Source organism: Trachurus japonicus, chromosome 4 (assembly GCF_045865225.1).
Source record: "Trachurus japonicus isolate A0001 chromosome 4, Traja_1.0".
Lineage (NCBI taxonomy): Eukaryota > Metazoa > Chordata > Actinopteri > Carangiformes > Carangidae > Trachurus > Trachurus japonicus.
In genome coordinates this window covers 33,276,672-33,285,237 of record NC_140910.1, presented here as the reverse complement: position 1 = coordinate 33,285,237, position 8,566 = coordinate 33,276,672, and positions in this window count along the sequence as shown.

The following is an 8,566-nucleotide window of genomic DNA, read 5'->3' as shown; positions in this document are numbered from 1 at the left end:
AGTTTTATTTCAGTTTACTAATTGATTTTCTCACTGCTAGTTTTAGTTCAGTAGCCTATAATAACCCTGATCCAGACGATCTCCTTGAGTTCACAACAAGCAGAGTGAGTGTGTTACTGTGGTGAGTGAAGGGTTAACTATGTCAGTCTGGCACCGGAGCACAAAACCACAACCACATCTTTACGAGCTGTGTGTTACTGCTTTATTATCACCTCACACTAATTATTCCTCTGCTGCACATGCACACACACACACACACACCAGAGTGTTTCTGCAGGATGAGGCCGGTCCACGTGGTCCAGCATGTGGACACGACCCACAGAGTTATAATGCTTATAAAACGGAAAGGTGAAATCTGGCGATCTGATTGGTTGTTAACCGTGGTATAATGAGCATATACCACGGCTACTATTCTAAAGCCTTATCACAGCGTAGACTATCACTCCGCCTCAGGCACGTATGACTGGTATGAATGGAAGTTGTTGGCATGTATCCATGACAACGGACTGTTGCAGTCCGTAGCAAAAGACAGTTGATGTTTTTACGATGTTAAAAAACGGACTAAAGTAGTTAAATTCACATGTTTAAGGTGAACTTTCACCTCCAGAGGGTTAACAATGGTAGAGGGGACTGAGCAGTGACTTTCACCTGAAAAAAAGCGGAGGAAAAGACGAGATGCAGAGCTACTTGGAGCTAACGTCTGGAGAGCTGGGACTATTTTTTTCACAGTGATTATTATTGGATAATATGTATTTCTGGTTAAATAAAACTGCATGAAATTGATTGCGTATTCCTAAATTCATATTGTCATTATTGGTAACTGTTTTATAAAAGCAATATATCACTCCAGTCCGTGGTATATGCTCATTATACCACTCTAAGGGGATTGTCTGTTTACAGTCTCATGAAGAAGCTGCTTTGTGGAGCTGCACGTCCGATCCCATGTTCGATTCCCGGAGCAGTGACTCCTGCTCGACCCTCGTGACCCTCAGATTTTACATCCCATGGTTCCTCCTGGTCCTGTTGCTGCTGGTGCACGGTCGTGTGTAAAACTGTTGCTGCGAAGGCCAACCCTTGTTTAAAACTTTCACAATGGCTGCCATTTCTGTCCCGACTGTCTTTAAACACTCGTTTTTCATTTCACTGACAATTCATAAAGCTTCCATTATGAGCCCCAGAGCGCTGAAACAGCAGCTTTTCTCTCTCTCGACCCAACTCCCATAAATGGAATTTTAATTAACAGTAAAAAAAAAAGAAGAGAATAAACGAGCGTCGACTTGGAAGAGCTGTAATGAAGTTTTTTTTTATTTTACACAGTCTGCAATTTACGGCGTGCGGTTTGGGTGTTTGGATGATATAATCACGGACGGGGCTTCGGCTTCGCATCCCAGACAGCAGCACACGACAACAGAAGCGCCTTTGTCTGTGGGCGCCGCGCCGGAGGAGGACGGTTATGGAACAATGGAGCAGATGTAACTCGTCTCGTCTCATGGCTGAACGAGGTCGGATCATCGCCGAGCGGCGGCGGCTGAGCAGCGACTGAGACCAGTCATAGATCCGTCTCTCTGAACGTCCTGTCATGACAGTACAGATGTCCTCACCTGGTCTGATGGCTCAACGTCATGAGGAATGTTTCTGTTAAACTTATAATCACAACATCTCCTGCAGCAGCTCCACGCTTCATGCTGCAGCAGTGTGTCCTGTTCATGGTCATGTCGCCTTTTTGCTTTCAAGTGAAACATCATTATAACAAACAATAACAACTTCATCCATACAGTGTTAAAGCAGAAGTAAGCAGAATATTTGTGTTAATCTAAGTCTTAAATAGTTGTATCTTCCGACAGCAATCACTTCTATAGAGTGTTTGGTCTGAAACACGGGTCTGTCAGTCACTCTGCTCTGCTCTGAGCCCAGGAGAAAACTTTCCTTGTATCCTACAACCTTTATCCAATGAGGAGAGAGAACGGCATAAAGGGGCAGTCCTCTCTGTGTGTGCAGCCAAGGGATGCGCCTGAATGTGGTGACGTAGGGACGAGGACCAATAGATCCATGACGAGGGCGGGGGCTGCTAACTCCGTCTGCTGACAAGAAGTCAGAAAAACGACCGGATCACTTACTTCTGCTTTAATCAAAACAAAGTCAGAAAGCGTCGATGTAAAACATCACCAAACTGCCGACACTTTGCTAATGGCCGAGGTTACACTATGTAATGTTATGTCTAACTGTCTGTCAAAAAAAATACACAGTACACCAAGTCAGTTTTTTTGTACAAAATTGTGTTGTGTCGATCATGTTTATACACTGACTATGAAACTTTCCTCTGTCACTAAAGTTTTCAGAGTAAGTTTGATTTACTGCGTTTTTCTGCATCTGTACAGTAAAAGTCTTTCTATTGTCAGGTGATGGATTAGAAAAATGCACAAGAAAAAAACAGATTTGGGGCCTGATCTACGAAAGGTTTGCTTGTATAAAAACGTGTGCAAACTTAGACTGCACATGCAAACACATGTTGAAGCTGAACTACTAACTGGGTGCACCGAGGAATGCGTCTCTCAAATGGGGGAAAAAGCATACGTGATGCATTTAGCACGTTTGCCTTGATGAATATGCAAATATGGCCGTTTTGTCCAGAACGTGCAAAATATTGGGAGGAGTAGATGCAAATACATTTATTTAGCGCACGCAACATGATTTAACAGATTGCAGTGGCAGGTTTTGCATCTTTATTTAGCGCATTTGTAAGGCAAGTCTTAACTGGCACAGCTTTGCCAAAATTTCTGTGGTTATTGATTTAATACCTGCCAGGGCAAAAGGCAAGACAAGGCAATTTTATTTGTATAGCCCGTTTTTACAAACAGTTTGTCTCAAAGGGCTTTCTCGAAAATGAGATGATTCATCTCAAGGGGCTAACCTGAATAAATACATTCAAATAAATTCAAATTCAGTGTCCGGGTCATTCTGTAGCAGTTTTTCAGGTGTTAGCCTGAGCTTTCTATTAATCCATCGGATCAAACTTAATTCTGTCTTTGCATCTATCCTGCTCTCTATGATTCCCACGCACAAAACCCTAATTTGAATACTGCGGTTTGCGCATGTTGCCATTTATTCGATCACCTGTTTTGCATGTGCTAACCCAACACATTTTACCAGGAGCATGCAGCTTAGCGGCCCTTCTTAGTAGATCAGGCCCTTGGTGTGCAAAGACCTTACCAGTGGCACCATCCCATCATCTCTCCAGAAAGCTGCTGCCATTGTTTAATGGCGTCCATGTTTCCTGCAGCAGCTGAGGTGTCGATCCACAGACCCAGTATTAATGATTAAAGTCGCCTCAGGTGTGTGTACACTGGGAACAGGAGTGGGTTGTTTGACTCTGTGCTCACTGAGCTACTTAGTTCAGCTTTAAACAAGAAACAGAAGTCTGTGTGTGTGTGTGTGTGTGTGTATGTGTGTTGTGAGTTTACAGGTCTGAGCCCGGAAAAAAAAACTTGTCCTCATCTTGTGTCCTTCAATATTTAATATTCAAACTCTGCTGGGGCTAAAAGTAAGTCGAGTTCCTCCTTCACATGCCGTCCTCCTCACCTGTGTTTCCAAAGACACACACACACACGCACACACAGACACACACACACACACACACACAGACACACACACACACGCACACACAGACACACACACACACACACACACACAGACACACACCCCCTACTGGGAGAGACGCAGTGAGTGATTTAGTGGCGGTGTGTGTACGCAGCATGAAAAACACATCAGAAGGAGAACTCCCTCCACGGCGCCGCGCTACGCTTCATCCATCTGTGCAGACACACACACACACACACAGACACACACACACACACACACCTGTAGCTCCCCTGCAGAGCAATGAACTCTGGGAGAGATGAAGGCGCAGAAGATGAATAGGACGAGAGAGAGAGAGGAGACACCGGTCGGGACGGCGAGGACAGATGAGGACGGTGAATCCAGGACGACGCAGCAGGAAGCTTCGTCTTTGTCTTTTTGTTTCTGTTCTTGATTCTCCTGGTGTGTGTGTGTGTGAAAAACGTGAACATCTAAACTCTGCCGTTAAAGGGATAGCTCAATATTTTGGCAAATTGGCCCCATTGCCATAATCCCTATAGTCATAGCAGTAGGTTCGTTACCTTTAATTGTCGGTGCAAGCTATTTTTTAGAACGGCGGAGCAGAGCCGTGAGCTGCTCAGAGCTACGCTACGGAGGCTCATTATGGGATTTCTTGGTTTCCCTCATTAAAACTCATCAAATACACAATCCAACAACTCCACAACGCTCTGGTGGACAAGTTGTGACCTGCACATTCACCACGCTATGAGATAATAACACAACGTTACCACACAGAGTTGTTTTAGAGGGAAATACAAAGACTGCTTGATGAAAAACTGTCCCTGAAGGCAACGCGCATCAGTTGTTTTGCATGAATTTCCCTCTAAAACAACTCTGTGTGGTAACGTTGTGTTATTATCTCATAGCGTGGTGAATGTGCAGCTCACAACTTGTCCACCAGAGCGTTGTGGAGTTGTTGGATTGTGTATTTGATGAGTTTGATGAGGGAAACCAAGAAATCCCATGAGCCTCCGTAGCGTAGCTCTGAGCAGCTCACGGCTCTGCTCCGCCGTTCTAAAAACAACTTGCACCGACAATTAAAGGTAAGGAAACTACTGCTATGACTATAGGGATTATGGCAATGGGGCCAAATTGACAAAATGTTGAACTATTCCTTTAACGTAATGTGAAACTAAAGAGGGAAAGCGTGTGGAGCAGCTGGGGACACGTCGACTCTCTCGTGCACTTACAGACCTTTTTTTTTTTTTTAAAGTTGTTGCTGTAAAGTTTCTTTTCTCTGCTGCTGTTTGAACTCAGCCGTCAGAGTCTGATCTATACAGTGAAGCATGAAAAGAGTGATTTGTGTTTAAGTGATTCATACGTCTGTTCGACACGGTTCACACATGAGGATGAAAGGCTCAGCCGGGGTCACAGCTCCTGCAGCAGAACCACTAACTCCTTCATATGGACGCTTGTCAGAAACTTTTATTCTCTCAAGGATGAGTCCTCCATTATTGTTGCATTTAGATTTTTCTATCACTGGAATTGAATAAAATCTGTCCTTGAATGCATACTCATATCAGTCTGATAATAATGGAAGGACTGCAGAACAATCACCACAAATGTTCATGTAGAAAAACGACACAATAAGTCAGTTAAATAAGTGTGATAGTATAAAGTCGTAGTAAAGATGATGGGACTAAAATGGAGATTAAATGTTCATGGTCGTTCACATAAAGCTCCTTATTTTCTTTTCTTCTCCTTCTGTCTTTAATTTTCGATCCAGGAAAAGATCTAAAAACCATCTCTGTGTAGTTTTCCATCTCCTCTCTCTTTCAGTTTCTCTGTGGCACTCTAGTAACAACAGGTCGGTGTCAGCCAATCAGAGAAGGAGGCTCTGAGCCTCTCTTCTGATTGGCTGACTTGACTGTTTTCTAATGATTGATCCAATTAAAAACAGAGCAGATTTCAGAATAAAACACTCAGAGAAACCAAATCCTGCAAATTGTTGGATGGTGGGTCCAGGTGGTGAGGGCTTAGTTGTGACATCACAAAGTGACAGGAAGTCCTGACGGCTGGTTTTTTAACACAAACATCTACCTTTATACTGTATGGAGCTTTAACACAAACATCTACCTTTATTTTGAAGGAGCTTTAACACATACCTTTATACTGTATGGAGCTTTAACACAAACATCTACCTTTATACTGTATGGAGCTTTAACACAAACATCTACCTTTTTTTGAAGGAGCTTTAACACAAACATCTACCTTTATTTTGAAGGAGCTTTAACACAAACATCTACCTTTATTTTGAAGGAGCTTTAACACAAACATCTACCTTTATACTGTATGGAGCTTTAACACAAACATCTACCTTTTTTTGAAGGAGCTTTAACACAAACATCTACCTTTATTTTGAAGGAGCTTTAACACAAACATCTACCTTTATTTTGAAGGAGCTTTAACACAAACATCTACCTTTATTTTGAAGGAGCTTTAACACAAACATCTACCTTTATTTTGAAGGAGCTTTAACACAAACATCTACCTTTATTTTGAAGGAGCTTTAACACAAACATCTACCTTTATTTTGAAGGAGCTTTAACACAAACATCTACCTTTATTTTGAAGGAGCTTTAACCCAAACATCTACCTTTATTTTGAAGGAGCTTTAATACAAACATCTACCTTTATTTTGAAGGAGCTTTAATACAAACATCTACCTTTATTTTGAAGGAGCTTTAACACAAACATCTACCTTTATTTTGAAGGAGCTTTAACACAAACATCTACCTTTATTTTTGAAGGAGCTTTAATACAAACATCTACCTTTATTTTGAAGGAGCTTTAATACAAACATCTACCTTTATTTTGAAGGAGCTTTAACACAAACATCTACCTTTATTTTGAAGGAGCTTTAACCCAAACATCTACCTTTATTTTAAAGGAGCTTTAACTGTAGAGGCTCCACATATTAGATGTATAACTCCCTCTTTGATGATCCGTGCTCTCAGACCTCAGACCATGTGACCCCCTGAGGGTTTGTGTTGTGTTGGTCTGAGGAGAGAAGTTGTTGAGATGTCGTTGTAGTTGTTGTTATTGTGTGTTTATTATGGAGCTGCAGCTTCAGCCTCTCACAGTGAAATCATCATCATCATTATGTAACTTCAACTGTGACCTGCTTCCTCGCCTCACTGACTCGCCACCATCGACTTCTCACTTCACTTTTAGCTCTGAACCCGCCGACACACAGCGCTCGCACACGCCCACCACCATACACACACACACACACACACACACACACATAGACACACACACACACACAGAGCCAGGATGATGCATTCAAAGTCATCCCGTACAGGAAGCTGTTGCACATGAATAACACAGACTCACACATGCCGATGGGCTGATGCAACCAGACACAGACCCGTGTTCTTAGAGTCATAATATGTCACTTTTCCCGCTTTTAAAACGTCTAAAATTATCAGAGTTCTGTTCTGCACAAATGTATTTGGAGTTGTTTGTCTTTTTCATCCAGGAGACAGTTTGACTTTGACAGGACAGCCTTGGCTCAGCGTCCGTCCATTTACACGACTTTTCCACAGTTTTCATGTAACGTAACGTTAGCATGTTACAGCTTCAAGAGACAGCAGCTAAATGATGTCACCACACAAATGAAATGGTGAAATGGAGCTAATTTAAAAGGGACAGTTCAACATTTAGTCAGATCCTCCTCTCACCATAATCCCTATAGTCACAGCAGTATAGGTTCATCACCTTTACTGTAATTATCGGTGCATGTTGTTTTGAGATCGGCGGGGCAGAGACGTGAGCTTCTCAGTGAACACAATGGAGGTGAATGGTATTTTCACCTTTCCCTCATCAAACTCATCAAATACACAATCCAACAACTCCACAACGCTCTGGTGGACAAGTTGTGAGCTGCACATTCACCACGCTATGAGATAATAACACAACGTTACCACACAGAGTTGTTTTAGAGGGAAATGCAGCCGGAACTACATTCCAGACACGGCTGCTGGGCGGAGGGATTTCAGAAGAGAAAGTAGTTCAGAGTATTTGCTTCATGTGTCTGGTAACGTTGTGTTATTATCTCATAGCGTGGTGAATGTGCAGGTGACAACTTGTCCACCAGAGCGTTGTGGAGTTGTTGGATTGTGTATTTGATGAGTTTGATGATGAGGGAAACCAAGAAATCCCATGAGCCTCCGTAGCGTAGCTCTGAGCAGCTCACGGCTCTGCCCCACCGATCTCAAAACAACATGCACCGACAATGTAAACCTAAGACTATAGGAATTATGGCAATAGGCGAATTTGCCAAAATGTCGAACTATCCCTTTAATGTTCTTTCTGTGGGTATTTTAGCTCTTGTTGTGTAGAAGCCACATGCAGAGGTCAAATTTAATGAGAGAGATGCTGACTTGATGCCGATCAGAAGAAATGGTTTTTAGATCTTCTCCTGGACCAGCCCTTCAAAATAAAAGACACAGAGGAAGATGAAACTTTAATTAGTAGTAATTTTATAACTCATTCACAAATTAGTATGAATTTATTTGAATTTAAAGGGTCGTTTCATAACTTCTTCTCTCTTCCGTCTTGTGGCGTCTCTTCATGCAGACAGCTGATCTGTCCCTGAGGCTTCTGCCAACCTCCACTTTCACTGCAGCAACTAAATGTCATCATCAGTGTGTGAGCGGCGCTGAAGCATCGCCACGCCGACTCTGACCTCTGAGAGGAAAGGTCACCGAAAGAGCAGCGGCCGACTGAAGCCTGTATCTGAAATACTGCAGATTGACAGTAGCTTTCATGTCAGAGACGACGTAGCCTATACCAGAGGGAAAGGACATGTTTTTTTTTTTCACTTATTGATTGATTCCTGTCCATGGAGGTTTTATGTGCTCGTATGGAAAAACTGGGAGCAACAGTTCAAAAGTTCAGCGGAGATTTGTGCAGTTTGGACGACGGC